At 46.7% G+C, this 15,239-nt stretch overlaps 1 protein-coding gene across 1 annotated transcript in view; it reads right to left on the bottom strand.

The window, feature by feature from the left end:
* ALDH1B1 (aldehyde dehydrogenase 1 family member B1) overlaps window positions 1-15,239 on the bottom strand; it is a 316,919-nt gene that overhangs the window by 17,300 nt on the left and 284,380 nt on the right. Inside the window, exons 3-4 of the mRNA XM_071216872.1 lie at window positions 9,435-9,773; window positions 7,364-7,471 (exon numbers count right to left, since the gene is read on the bottom strand). The gene's annotated coding sequence lies outside the window, so the exon portion shown is untranslated. The remainder of the gene's footprint in view (window positions 1-7,363; window positions 7,472-9,434; window positions 9,774-15,239) is intronic.

The raw sequence follows: 15,239 nt of genomic DNA, 5'->3' as shown, positions 1-15,239 counted from the left end.
CTATATTCCATTGCTGTCTTCTGCAGTGTCAAATCTCCTTCTGCCTTACTTTCATGAGGACACTTGTGATTGCAGTTAGGGCCCAGCTGGATAATCCTCAGCTCGGATCCTTAATTTAATCACATCTGCAAAGACCCTTTTCCATATAAGGTCACAGCCACAGGTTCCAGGGCTTAGAACCTAAGCCCCCAATAACGGTATCTTGGGGCTGTTATTCAGCCCATCACACCACACTCAGGAAAAAGAGAGAGACAGTCATTCAGGTCCCAAAGCCATGTGTGAGCCAACTGAAGGCAACTGGGCTGAAAGTAAGCTGGTTAATATTAGTTTGGTCCAAAGATGATTTAGTGAAAACCGAGCATGAGAGCCTCTAATGTGGCCCCGATGATGCCCACCCCTGTGCTCTCCCTCCCCTATGTGATCCTCTCCCACGTGGGGCCAGGCTTGGTCTGTGTAACCCACAGTATACATAGCAGCAATGATGACTGTCACCTTCAAGATTAGATTGAGGGAAGCGGACTTGGCTCAACTGATAGAGCGTCCACCTACCACATGGGAGGTCCAGGGTTCAAACCCAGGGCCTCCTGACCCGTGTGGTGAGCTGGGCCACGCGCAGTGCTGATGCGCGCAAGGAGTGCTGTGCCACGCAGGGGTGTCCCCCGCATAGGGGAGCCCCACGTGCAAGGAGTGTGCCCGTAAGGAGAGCCACCCAGCGTGAAAAAAGTGCAACCTGCCCAGGAGTGGCACCGCACACACAGAGAGCTGACGCAGCAAGATGATGCAACAAAAAGAGACACAGATTCCTGGTGCCACTGACAAGAATAGAAGCGGACACAAAAGAACACACAGCAAATGGACGCAGAGAGCACACAATGCGGGGGGGGGGGGGGAGGGAAGGGGAGAGAAAGAAATAAAAATAAATCTTAAAAAAAAAAAAGATTAGACTGAGCAAGCCCGAGGCTTCCCCCTGGAGCTTTTCTTCTCTCTGACCTCTGGCTCTGGAGAAAGAACCAAATATCTCTGAGAGCGAGCTTGGGAGGGATTTCCACAGCCCCAGTCAAGCCTTCAGAGCTAGCAACCCCATGGGAGACCCGGAGCCGGCACCACCCAGCTAGACCCACCCCTGTGTTCCTGGCCCCCAGGACTGCCTGAGCTAATAAATGCTTGTTGTTTTAAGCTACTAAAATTGGGGCTAATTGGTTAGGCAGCTGCAGATAACTAATACTATGAATATTCCCCATCTCTCTCTCTTTTTTTTTCTCTTCTGGTTATTGGTATTTTAAGTTCCTCTACCGGGGCAATTTGCAAACTTTATGATACCTTGAAACATTCTTGCCCACTTTCCAGAAGTGCTCAGGGTTCCACTTCTCATCTTATAAGTTTTCAGTTTATTTTTAGCTCCATAGGGAGCTCTGCATCCCCATATTTTAATATGAAAAAAAGGCAAAGAGAGGATGGCTTAGGACCATCCGATGTCTACAGTCGGGGGATTCAGTGGGGCAAACCACTCGGCTTGTCACTGGGGCTTCATCGGCGTGGGGGGCAGGGACCTTGCGGATCTGTTGGGCCAGCGGTTACCAAACAGTGGTGTGGGCTCCTGTCTCACAATCACAGGAGCACTTGTCAATTGGCAGATTGCTGAGGTGCCATGCCCAGGAACGGAACCCCGGGTGACTCAGGGATTCTCCTGTCTTGATGAGAGCCACAGGGATTCTGGAGAGAATTCATGGTAGATGCCTCTGCTCCAGGCATGCTCGCCTCTGCTGTTGAATGGGAGAGAGAGAAGGAGGCTCCCAGGGCAGAGTGCATCATTCCCAGGGGGCTCTCTCTCCAAGGTGAAGGCAGCAGTGGAGCTGGGCTTTAGGTTTTAGAGAAAATAGTTTACTTAAATGTATATATACATATATATATTTCTGACTATAGGAGTAATTTGTGCTCATTGTAGAAAAACTAGAAAATACATAAAAGTAAAGAGAAGGAAAAAAATCCAGCAATTGATAACCACTATTCCTATTTTTTAGGTACTTCCATCCAGTTCTGTTTTCTAAGCATATAGACAAGATCCTATGGTTTGAAATGCACATTTTCATAGCTTTCATATGAAAAGCAGGCTCTTGAGGTGTATTAGAAAGAATGCTGAACTTAAAACCTAGAGACCTGTGGTTCCAGTCCCATTCTCTTTTTGTGATTCTTTTTTAAAAAATCTACTTTTTCTGAGCCTCAGATTTCTGGCCTGTAAATTAGGAATAAACAGTACTCAACTCACAGGGCATTATGAGCACCAGAAGAGCTACGGCTGGGAAACTGACCAGCACATTAAAGGGCACAAGGCAAGCCGCAGTTATGTGTTGGTTGACCTTGCATCTGAGAGGCAGGGAGGGGGATGGGCCATCAGCCCAAGGAACAGCTGAAGCAAAGGCCTGATGGTAGGAGCCCAAGGGGCTGGGGTCTCTGAGATTAAAAAGGCTGAGGACTCCTGGGCTAGGAAACTCTGAGGTCCTATCTTGTAATGACAGTCCGTGAGTCTGTTGGATTTCAGGTCAGCTTGAGAAAGTACTTTCTAAGCAGCAGAACTGTCCCAGGATGGAAGGCACTGCCATGGCTGGGAATGAGCTCCCCATCACGGGGGTGTGCAAACAGGCTGGATAAGGCTGTAGAGCAGGGACTGCAAACTGAAATGCTCCCAGGGGCCACGCAGATGCCCAAACGTGTGAGTGGACTTGTGTATTGAAGATGCAAAGGCTGCCTTCACCCCTACAAGTGTGGAGGGTCTCTCCTGGTTTTCCTGGTGATTCTCTTCGCCTGCTTTTTTCTTTTCCTATTTTTAATAGATGTAGAAATACAGAGATACTGCTCTACTTTTGAAAAACACAGGTGCAATTGGAATGATGAATGGCAACTAGTCCTCGGCCTCGGCTGAGAGTGGTTGTGGACGGCGGTCAGCAGACACCACACACCATTTCTAGAAGGGTTCTCAGGTCCAGCCAGGCATGCTCAGAGGCCAGAGCGGTCAGTTTCCTATCTTCCTGGGAAGCAGAGGGTCTGGATTGTCATAAACAATCTCCCTCTTTTCTTGTCTAATTTTAAAAAAAGTTTCCCTGGTTTTTAAAAACTTGTCTTTAAAGTTTAATATTAGCACATATGAAAAAGTGTACACATCATAAACACACAGCTTGATGAATTTTAACAAAATGAACACACCCATGAAACCACATCCAGCTCAGGAAACAGGGCATTATGTGTACCTAGAAGCCCCGCTGCTCTGCTGTCCCTTTCCAGCCAGTACCAGCCCTAAAGGGAACCGTTGTCCTGACTTCTGACACCATAAACTAGTTTTGTCTGCTTTTGAGCTTTGTATAAATGGGAATCCTACGGTTTTGCCTCTGACTTCTTCCACTCAACGTGCTGTGAGATTCATTCATATTGCTGCATGTAGCAATTGTGTTGTTTTATCCTCATTGCTGTACTGTATTCCTTTGAGTGAGTATATCACAAGTTATTTCTCCACGCCACCGCTGATGGGCATTTAGGTGGTTTCCAGTTTTGGTCTACTACAAATCATGTATGTGTCTTTAGGCGCCCACATGCACGCATTCCTGGTAGATATATACCCAGGAGTGGACTTGCCAGGGCAGGGGGTAAGCATGTGCTCAGCTTTGGTAGATAACGTCAACCAACTTTCCTTAGGGCGTGTACCAATTTAAACCCCATAGCTGTGCAGACTTCCAGTTGCTCCATTAAACACCCTTTGCGGGCAAACAAAATACACATTTGGCCTCTGGCTGCCTGTTTTCAGTCTTTCCAGTGGAGAGAATTCCAGCAACAGAGCAGCTAAATGTTATGCAAGGGCATTTCTACCACCCTTTTTAGCAGAGAGTCCAGGGTTGGCTATTGCAGGGGGCCCAAGTCTCTCTGGTTCCTCTACTCCCCACCCACCCCCTCCCAAAGGCTCATAAAATAGGCCTCAGCTACCCAAGGAAACTTCCCAGAGGACTTACTAACTAATGTCTACAAATCACCCAGAAGAGAAATACGGTGGTAAGTCTACAATAAACATGAGATTAATTAGCATCATATCCAAGGGGTGACTCCATTAGTTCAACCCCCTGCCCTGATACTAATCCTTTCCCTCCAACCTCTCTGTAAGCACTTCACTCAGCTAATCTGTAAGCATTCCACAGCTGTCTGCTCCCGGCTGGGCCCTCAACTGGAGGCCGAAGACCCAGAGAAGAGATTTGAAGGGCTCTTTAATCTACAAAATAAAGAAACTGAGGCCCATCAAGGGAAAGGAATCTACTCAGGTGGGTGGATAGGCTATTATTATTATTATTTTTAATGCGGTTGCTCCAACCATGCCAGTACTGAGAAATGGGGATAGATAGGCTATTTAAATGGGTAGTCAAGTGTGGCAAGGATGAGTGACATCAGAGATGTATGAAAGGGAAGTTTGTTAGTACTCACAGGTCCTGGAACAGAGAGGGACAGCACATCTTGCAGGTCTACACAGGGAAACACATCAGGTACATGGGCTCAACTAAACAGGTGGGGAGCGAGAGGTTATAGTGGACCTGGGGACTCTGCCTTTATAATGTTACCTGGGTGGGGCTCTAGAGGTTGGTAAAGTGAGAGTGGGGATTGGTGATTTGTATTTGACTTTCGTGGGGCGTGAACCTGGGCAGGATGCTGGGAGGAGAGAGAGAGAAGCTGTCTATCTTATATAAGCAGGTGTCAGGTTGTTGTCTAAGATGCTGAGTACTCGGCTGTGCAAAGCCCTCATTTCAGTGTAATTCACTAATCAGGTCACAGTGCCCATCAGAAACAGAGGGGAAGCAGATGTGGCTCAAGTGATAGGGCTTCCGCCTACCAAGTGCAGTGAAAAAGAAGAAGCGAAAGTGTGCCTGCGCAGTGAGCCAGTGCCTGTGTGGCGAGCCTGTTCCCCACGGCAAGCCAGTGCCCACGTGGCGAGCCGAGTGCCTGCACCGTGAGCCAGTGTCCACGCAAGTGAGTCATGCAGCAAGATGATGACACAACAAAAGAGAGACGAAGGGGAGAGTCAAAGAGAAGCACAGCAGAAACCAGAAGCTGAGGTGGCACAATTGACAGGGAACCTCTCCATATCAGAGGTCCCCAGGATGGAATCCCAGTGAATCCTAGAGGAGAAAAAATAAAAAGAGAAGACCAAAAGAGAAATAGATGCAGAAGACCACACAGCAAATGGATACAGACAGCAAAAAACAGCAAGGCGGTGGAGGGGAGGGAAGGGGGGAAATAAATACATACATGCATACATACATAAACAAATCTTTTTTAAAAAAGAAAGAAAGAAAGAGAGTAGGGCCTGAGCCCAGATGTTCTAACTTCAGCCCAAGCTCCTTTCCATGCTCCCAGAAACTCCCAAAACAGCCTCTCTGCTCCTGGTCAAGGCCTCAGCTCCACCCGTCCTCCCCCAGCTGCCTCCCATCACACTAGCTCCTCTCCTTGCAGCTCCCAGGTTCAGTCCCCAGTCCCAACATTTTTTCTCCTTTGCCTTCTCCTCAAACCTGTCACAGCCTGGCATGCTCACCGTCAGCTTTCCCACTTCTGCTCTAAGGTCCTCCAGGACTGACACTCTCTGGAGGCTCTGAAGTCAGACAGACCTGGAACTGAATCTTGACCCTGCCTTTAACTATTTGTATAAACTTGGGCATATCACGTAACCTCTCTGGGCCTCATATGGGAATGCCAGGTAGGAGATTTGAGGCCCAGAGAAGTGAAGGCACCAATCCATGGTCACACAGCATATTTGTTGAAGAGGTAGGAAGAGAATCCAGGATTCCTGGGTCCTAGGCCTGGGTTCAGTGCATTGCCTGGGAGGGATTTCGGTGGGTTGTGCAAACCATTTAGAGGCTTGAAGTCAGGCCCGAGGAGGCAGCCAGAGTGAGCACATAAGAAGCCCATTTCCATCCTAACTAAAGGCTGCCCTCTTTTTAATGTGAACAAACCATATACTGGGTGCACTGCATGTACCTGGTCATGAATAGTCTTCCCTAAAAAGGAGATAACCATTTTCCAGGAGAGAGCACTGAGGCTCAGAGAAGTTGACGAGCTTGGTAAGGGGTAGAGCAGGCTTGGAATGCAGGTAGAGAATATTGACTTTCTAAGACACGAGTCTGCCACTTGCTGTAGGGTTTGATTGCTCGTCTGCTTAAACCAGGGTCTTCAGGCCAGTGTGTGGGTCTGAGGGCTTAGCCTAACTGCTATCAGGATGAGCAGTTGAGTTCCAGGTAGCCCATGGCCCCTTTCAGAATAATCCTTTTCTTCTGCAAACCTCTGCCTTCCCTTTCCCACCCCATCCCACCGCCTTGACCTTCACCATCACCAGGGCACTTTGGAGGGACACACTTACGGTAGTTGAGAGTCACCTTTCCTATTCCTGAACTTGGGTCTCAATCTGCCTGCTTTCTAACCCAACCTCTGGGCACTCCCCTTTCTGGCTCTTGACCCTGTTCTCCAGCTGAAGGCTCATTTATGCAGGACACTGTTTCCTCCTTTCTCTGCTGAACATAGGCCACCCCACCCCCGGATCTAGGTATGTTAGCCTCAGATGGGGTGGAATGCAGGTTGGGTGCAAATTTTGGAAGCTGAGTGTTGGCTGCAGGACAGGTGTGGGCTCTGGGGTGCCAGGCAGAGCAGTGGGAAGCAGCTTGCTGCAAAGGGAAGTTTGGCTCCATCTGCTGCATTGTTTAGCTCCAAACAGTCAACTTCTCACTTCTATTTGAAAACCTGAGTCTGACATGTTGGCTTGGCAGCTGGTGAGAAATGTGGTGATTTGCATGTGGGTCGTCAGAAGATTTGGCTGTGTGTGTGACAGAGCTCATTCATTCATTCATTTGTTCATTCACTTATTTATTCATCGAATATCTATTAGGTGCTACTGTCTCCCAGGTCCCATGATAAATGCTGAGATACAAATGGTGAGCAAAATTCACACGGTTAAATGAAGCACACAGACTGGTGTAAGGTTAGGAGTCCAATAAGTGTTCTTAGGGACTAGAATCTGCTGCCATCATCCTGGGTAATGGGCATTAAGCAGGTGGAAGAACAATTGGATTTAAGAGTTTCTACCAATCAATTCAGCCAACAATTTTTTGCATCCCTTTGTGCCAAGCACTCTACCCTTGATGGGATTGTTTCCTGCCTGCTGAAAGCTCCTCAAGAGCTGTGTTGAGGTGTGATTGTCTGGCCCCTCTGTGCTAGACACAGGCGTGATTACACAGTAGGGGCTCAGTTACCATGACTGGGATGGAAAGTCAAGTAGGAAAGCAGGGAATCCTTTGCATCTGAACAGGGATTTTGGGAAGAAGAGTCCCAGATTATTGCTGACCTTTCTTTGAAGTCTGGAGAAGCGAGAGAGTCAGGTTCAATTTCTGCTACTCATGGCTGTGTGACCTCAGGGGAGCCCTTTTCCCTCTCTGATCTTCAGTTTCCCCTCCTGTACAAGAAAGAGCAGGTCAACTCCAAGTCCCAAGCTACAGAGCATAGAACAAAGTCTGGGGCAGAGCAGGGGCCTGGAAATGCTCATCATTTGTTGGGTGGGGGTGGGGGGGCACGGGTTCCAGTGTAGCCAGGGTTGATAACAAACAGCACTAATTAGCACGACTAATACTCATTTTACCCATTCCTAAATCTGGATTATTTTGTCATCTGAGGGCACAGCATAACATTTTTATATAAAGTCCAGGATCATTGGGTCTGACAGGCAAATTTCCTTTTAAAGCTTGATGTTAAATGTATTTTAAAGTGATCATAGTTCATTGAATTTTACTTTAAGAGGAACAATTATATAATATGGAAATAGGGCATGAAGATAGGATCCTAGATCAATAAGAAAGGAGAGACTTGCTTCCAAAGAACAGAGCATGGAGAGGGGAGAATGGTAACTTTACAGTAGAGAATGCTGGCAAATACCACCTTAGCCAAACGACCAAGGTCAATGTTGACAGCGATGCCACGTGGATAGCGCGTGCCCCCCAATACGATATGACAAGAAGGGCGCTTCACCTCCACAGTGTTCCTTCTCAAAACCCATAACCCTAGTCTAAGCACGAGAAGAACATCCACCCCCAGTCTGGGAGACGTTCTACAAGAGACCTGCCCAGCACTCCTCAAGCCCCTCGAGGTCATGAAAAGCAAGGAAAGGCCACGCGACTGTCACAGACCACAGGAGCCTGGGAGGCAGGACAGCTAAATGTGACAGGGTGTCCTGGGCTGGACGCTGGAGCAGAAAGAGGACAGAAATGGAAAAGCTGGTGAAATCCAAATGAAGTCTGGACTTGAGTAATAGTAGTGTACTGATGTCAAATTCTGGGTTTTGACAAGAGTACAATGACTATGTAAAATGCTAACAATAGGAGAAGCTGGGTGACGGGGATATGGGAAGTCTCTGTCCTATCCATGCAACTTTTCTGTAAATCTCAAATCATTCCAAAATTTAAAAAAAAAAATTTTTTTTAAAAGGAAGCAGAAAGAAATATTACAGTCAATTCACTAAAATCAATATAAGCATTTGGGGGGGGAAATGAGGGAAGGACATCTAATAAACAAAATACCTTGTCTTTTAGGAAATGCTATGGAAAAACTTGCTTTGTCCTAAATGATGGGATCAGGATTTTAGATAGTTACAAAATTCCTAAGGAAAATTTCAGAAACTGAACAATGAGGATTTGTGGAAGGTCCTACAACTACCAGACCTTGGCTCCGTGGCCTATACAAGGTGGAGTAAAGGGACAGGAAAAGAATCACTAACACTGGAAGGGTTGCAGGTTTCCCAGAGGAGGGGGCATTTGCATAGGATCTTGAAGGATATATAGGAGTTTATCAATCCAATGAGAAAGGGTATGAATCCCCATAATTATATTTAATGGATGTTTATTGATTATTTACTAAGTGCCAGGCACTAGGTTAGGCTCTGGGAATCCAACTGTGAACAAAACCAGAAATGGTTTCTATCCTCATGAAGTTTTGTTTCCTGTTACTTTCCATAACATATATAATTACATAATTGTAATTATGGAGTGTTTGTGTATGTTTACGTCCATGTATCTTAGATATATGGGTCTGGGTCTGCCCACCCCCCACCCCCAACTTCTAAGGGATACTACCCCACTTTCAGCCTCTGCTATCCCGGCTACCCTGTTTTGTACAAGGCTGGCTTATGGGCATGTGATCTGTGCAGTTGTCCAGGGTACTTAGTTTAATGCCCTGCTGTTGCTTTGTTGTTTGCTTTTGAACTTGTGTTTTGTAGGTGAAGTCTAATGGGATAATCGAGCATGCACATAAGCAGAGGAGCTATAGCAGCAGGCAGCTTGCCTAAGCATGGGCTCAGGCCCTGCAGGCGTGGCGAGCAGCATGCATACCAACCAGTTGGCCTGGCCACCTGACGTGCACGTGCCTACCTGGGGCAGTCCAGGGCACAGTGAGGCCCTGAGGGAGCTGCTAGGGCTGGGAGGTTGGCGCAGTGATGGCAGCACCATCAGTAGAATCAACAGTGGCGGTGGTGGCAGGCCCGGGGGAGGAAGGTGCAGCCCCCAACATTCCCACTATCGATGGCCAAGTGATCCCTTTGCCTTGCAGCGATGCCACCAAGCCAGGCACCGTGTAGAGTCTCAGTGAGGAGCTGCTTCCTTTCCCAGGGTGACTACCCAGCAGGGAGAATTCATTGTCGCGTGACGAGCAACACCTTCAAGTTTTGACTGAATGCAAAGTTGCTTAAGGTAGATATTTTGATGAATGACCTAAAAAAATGCATTTGCAGAAAAGCAAACAAAAAATATTTTATGATCTAGGTATCACAATAATAAAGTATCATTTTATGATATAAAATTATGACAAGAATATTATTTTTTGCATTTGTAAGTGTACATTGTTACTCATATATCATTCTTACCCCTATTATATAAGTAATGAAATAGTTTTAAAGGAAAACGCTTTTGATTTTTAGTGCTCTTAGGTGCCCTCTTTTTCCCTCCTTTTGACTGGGGAGGACACGGGGGCACGTTTTCACTGTGCACTGGGCCCTAGCAAATGGTGTAGCTGACCCTGCCTAGGAGGCCCAAAGCAGGAGAGTGTCCAGTAGGAGATTCAGGACTTGGAACCTCCCAAGCCGGAGGGAAGAGTCACCCTGCCCAGGGCAGAAAGTAGCACACCTTGGGTAAAAGGATAAGGGAATTTTTCAGAACCTGCGGCAGCTGCCTCCTTTCTGTCACCCCTCACGCCTGGAAGACACAAGATCTGTTCCTTCCTTCTCCTGGCAGGGGGAGGGACAGGAAAGGGGCTGACTATCAGGCAAGTTCAAGGTTATGGTATGGATTCTGGCTCTCCCTACTCACTCTGGGTAGGTCCTTTACATTTGTGGCAGGACAGTTTGCCCAGCTAAAGGAGATACCTAGAGAAATGAAAAGATAACTTCGTCTTCTCTTCCAGGAAAGACTGGGCTTTGGGTCTCAGAAGTGGCTTATAGGTCCCTTGGACCAAAAACAGAATTGCTGGGCATCTACTCAGCCGTCCTACCCAGGCTCTCGTATGGGAGGGGAATTTACCTGGGGGTGCCTTAGGGGAAGGCGATGGAAGGGGCAGTCATTTGAAAAGAGTAAGTTTCCCAAGGTTAGCCAGGGCTTCAGAGGTTGTGGTGATGGGTTCTGGATCAGAGTCCCTCTGGAAGCTGCAGAGCTTCTGCTGGGGTGAGCTTGTGTGACTGCTGGGAGATTAAGCATCAAGCACCAAACTCATGGCAGCTGCAGCCAAAGATACCTGTGACCACACCTGGCACAGGCCATGGGTTTACCTGCCTTTGGTCAACTGGGCTTTTATAATGAACATTCCAGTGGCAACCAGTGTTCCCTGCCAAAATTTCTTTTCCATATTTCTAAGGAAATTTATGTTTTTCCAGATCCTTAATCCCAAGAAAAATCATTTGGAAAGTGGGATAAAGTAAATCTGAAAGAATTAAAGCTTAGCAATCAACATGGAGACATTTCTGGTTCAAAGGAATCCATTGATGTTAAGTCAAAAGCAAGAGTAGTAAATGCTGGCATGAGGCATTGAGGGATTAAGCTGCACACTTCCGTGAAACAGGAGAGGAGCAGGTAGGAGAGAAGTGGGCACAGTCTAATCCAATAGTCTTGCTTGCAGTTGCTGCCATTTTATAAGTGTACATTTGTGACCCTGTTGAATCAAGTAAAATGAATATTAATAAGTCTATCTGCATAGAATACTTTATACAAGTCCTATGAATGGTCATGTTCCAAGAAATAATACGTTTTATGTGGAAGTAAAATAAGCCTTTAAATTGGCAATTTGGACACATGATTTTATGGAGTGCTAATAACCTTGCTAGGAAATCTGAATATTACATTATTTGAATATTAATTAATGTTTGCTGTTGTTTTCCCATGTTATAGGTTACAGTTCTTTGTAAAAATTACTAAATGTAATGTTTCTTATGCATTAAGAAACATACAAATAAATTGTTATGGAAAATACAGTATAACCTGTGATTTGGGAAATTTCCTATAATGTTCAGGAATTCTGAGTTCTCATTCCTGAATCCTGAAAATTAATATCTGTAGGGAATTAGGAAACACTAGTGGCAACCATAATGAATAAAGTCTATACACATTCCTAAATTTTTTAGTGACATTAATTTACCCTAAAGAGGGAAAAGTGTTCCCAATAAGTGGTGGATATTGGGTGTCTTCTCACCATATTAAATGGGGTTTAGAATCAGATTTAATTTAACTAAGAAAAATTAAGTTTCTTGCACCTTTGTGTTATGAAATGAATTCATGCTTTCAAATGTATCATCCCATTTAATTTTTACAACTCTTTGAAACAGGTATTGTTTATCCCCCTTTATAGAAGGGCAAACTGGAGCACCAAGAAGTTGATAGATATTCAATGAGATAGAACAGAAGAACAAAGAACGGGCCAGGATGGAAAGCCCTCTTGTAGTAGGAGGAGTCATTTGGATATAAGTGACAGACAGACTACACCGCTCAACTGGCTTAAAGAAACGCATTGACTTCTGTGACTGAGAAGTCTGGGAGCAGGTCTGGCTTTAGGCAACAGGATGGACACAGGGATTTAATTCATGTCATCAGGATCCAGTTTCTTTTCATTTCTTGACTTTCTGTCTTCTGTGCTGACTTCATTCTCAGGTTTTGTGTGGTGTTAGGATGCCTGCTCGTGAATTTACAGTTATATCTTCCTGGGTGCAAATGAAGCTGAAAATGTGATGTCACTCTGCAAAAGTCTTGTTTTGCCCACTGGGTTCGGGTAGGTCATGTGGCCATCCCTGAACATCTCCCTGTGGCCAAGGGGATGGAATGCTTCTTTTGATGGCATGAATCACATTCAGGCCCTAGGAATAAGGGGGCAAGGCCACTCTACCTGTACATGGACTGAGACTAAAGAAAGGGCTCATAGTAGTTTTTCCAGAAGACATAGAGATATGGTTTTCAGAAAGTGTATAAATGTTGGGTATCAAAACAAACACTCAAACAGATATCTGTGACAGCCCCTTCTCACTGCCCATTCTGTTTTCAAGGGCCAGAGCCATACCATTGCCAGTTCAGGGCCTAAAGCTTAGGTTGAAGGGTGAATGCAGATCTTCTGCAGGTCTTTGAAGGGGTCCAGGGCAAGGATCTTGAAGGGAAGAATCTCTAGGAGACCAAACATCTGTGTATATAGATGACTCAGTGGCCTGCACTCTCAATTCCTAATCTTCTCACCTCAGAGTGAAATAGAGTTCCAGTCTTGCTCTCACCACATCCTAAGCCTTATCATCAGGAACTGCTCTGCCTTCTGAGGTTGTACAGACTGGTACCCGACCTTCTGACCTTAACTTCCAGCCTTGCCCTCTAGGTGCCAATTCTTCAACCTTATCAGGGCTTCCAGTCCATTGATTCTTACACTGAGCTACCTCTTGTCTTCACTTCCTCCTTTTCCATGGTAGATAGTGTAGTCCATATCTTAGTATTCTGAAGACCCCCTCCCCATTCTCCATCCATCCTATCTAGAAAAATCCCAGCCCTTTGCCCACTAGGAATTAGTTCAGTCATGTGATAAACTCGTACATATGAATTTGTTGGTGTCACCATAAACTCGTGGTCTACAACTAACTGTCTGCTCCAGCATCACTTGAAAATCATTTGCTCATGCAGTCTCTCTTTATTTAAGTACCTGATACGTTATAAGTACTGTTCTAAATACTTTGGATACCTCAGTGAACAAAGAAGTTCCCAGCCCATGGAGCTTACATCATTTATTCTTATCCCACCCTACTCAAAATTAATTCAAACTTCCCTTAATGTCTACTCCTCCCCCTTCCACTCCAAGTGCAGACTCCCAGTTTTCAGAGGAACCAGAAGATAAGAACTTTTCATCATCAAAACCCATTGCATCCCACTCCTTTCATCCTTCCTGTTACAGTGAAAGAAGGTCCCTTCTGGGAGACCTTCCCTGAATCTCCCAAGCTGGGATAGGTTTCCCTACTCCCGGGGTCACAGCACTTGCCGCACTGAGCTGTAACTCTAACTGTAACTGTCTTAATCACCTGTGTTCCCTGAGGACAAGGCCCTTGTCTGCACCATCCACCACTTTTACGCCAGCATCTGGGCTGAGCATCTGGTTGACCCCCAATACCCTCTAGAAAAATATGTGAAAGATGGAAGGGATTCCCGGCAAGAGGCCCCGCCCAGCGCCATCTGGAGGCGGGCCCTGCTGGGGGCGTGGAACCTACTGACGCAGGGACGGAGCCCCCTTCCGGCTTTCTCCCGCCGGCCAGGCCGCCTCAGGAGGCGTCACCTCAGGCCCTGAAGTCTGCCTCCTTTTCTCCTCCTTCGGGATTTAAACTAACGGGAGGTTCTGCTGCGCCTTCCGGACCCCTGAGGCGCCTTCCCGCCTGCACCGCGGCGCAGGTCGCCTCCGGCCTCAGGGTGGGGCTGGGGGTGCGCCTTTGGGCGGCAGAGTCAGGGCGGGCTTCGGTGCCACGTGGGCTTGGAGCGGCAGCCCCGCCCAGCGCCCCTCAGAGGCCGGGGGTCCTGGAACTAGCAGGACCCGTCAGAAGGCCGAGGAGAGGCAGGGAGCCCCTCCACCCTCGCTGAGGGCTCAGCTCCTCAGGTCCCCGCGGCACCAGCCTGCACAGGGGGATGGCTCCGCAGTCCCGCCGGAACTGCTCCAGAGACGCGAGAGCGTGGGGCCGACTTGCCCGCAGGAGGCGAGGACGGGTGTGCGGGCCGAACAGGCCCCTCAAGGCGCAGGTCAGGGGCCAGAGATGAGGCCGAGGCCCGAGGGGCAGAGGACCGCGGGGCCGCCCTGCGGACTCCAGGGTGGCATCTCCGCAGGCCGGGCCGCGGGGCAGGCCTCCAGCAGCCAGGCCAGGCCGCCGGCTTGGCAGAGGCGGAAAATCTGAGGCCACAGCCTTCACATGTCAGGTATCGGGGGTACATTCTGCTGCGTTCGTTGAGGTCCTGTTTTTATTGAGGTACTACTACGTGTCAGGTCCTGCCACCAGAGATGGAAGGAAATGTTTTTTTTCCTTAACAGTATCCTGTTTTAAAGGTATTATATAGCAAATTGGGAGGATATGAATGAGGAGAAGAAAGGGCCTCATAGACTCAAAACCTCAAAAAATAACATATTGGTATATTTATTTCTAGACTTTGCTGTGCATATTTTACACTGTTTTAATAATATAAAATATATAATCTACAAAGGGAATATACCATAGTAACTTTCTTTGACATTTTTGTGATTTCCCATTTTTTGGTATTATAAAACTTTGTGCATAATTGTACTTTCTTATAAACTGTCTCATTTCAAAGGCATAGGTTCTCCTGAATTTCAGATAATTTCCTCTGCTCTTCTTTATCTATGATATCCTTTGTTGAGTCATCTACTCATATGTTTGGTTATTTCAGCACCGACTTCTCAACTTTACAATCATACTTTTAATAACTTAAGCAAAATGGACAAATTACTTGGAAGACATAAACTACCAATGCTTCACTCAAGAAGAAACAGATAACAAGAATAACCTTAGATTAAATAAATTGAATTCATGATTGAAAACTTCCAACGAAGGAAACTCTGGACTCAGATGGTTTCACAGGTGAATTCTACCCAACATTTGAAGAAGAAATAATACCAGTGCTAAGAAACTCTTCCAGAAAATAGAAGAGGCAGGAACATTTCTCAGTCAT

The sequence above is a fragment of the Dasypus novemcinctus genome, chromosome 8 (genome assembly GCF_030445035.2).
Source record: "Dasypus novemcinctus isolate mDasNov1 chromosome 8, mDasNov1.1.hap2, whole genome shotgun sequence".
Taxonomy (NCBI): domain Eukaryota; kingdom Metazoa; phylum Chordata; class Mammalia; order Cingulata; family Dasypodidae; genus Dasypus; species Dasypus novemcinctus.
This window is presented reverse-complemented; position numbering and strand designations above follow the sequence as displayed.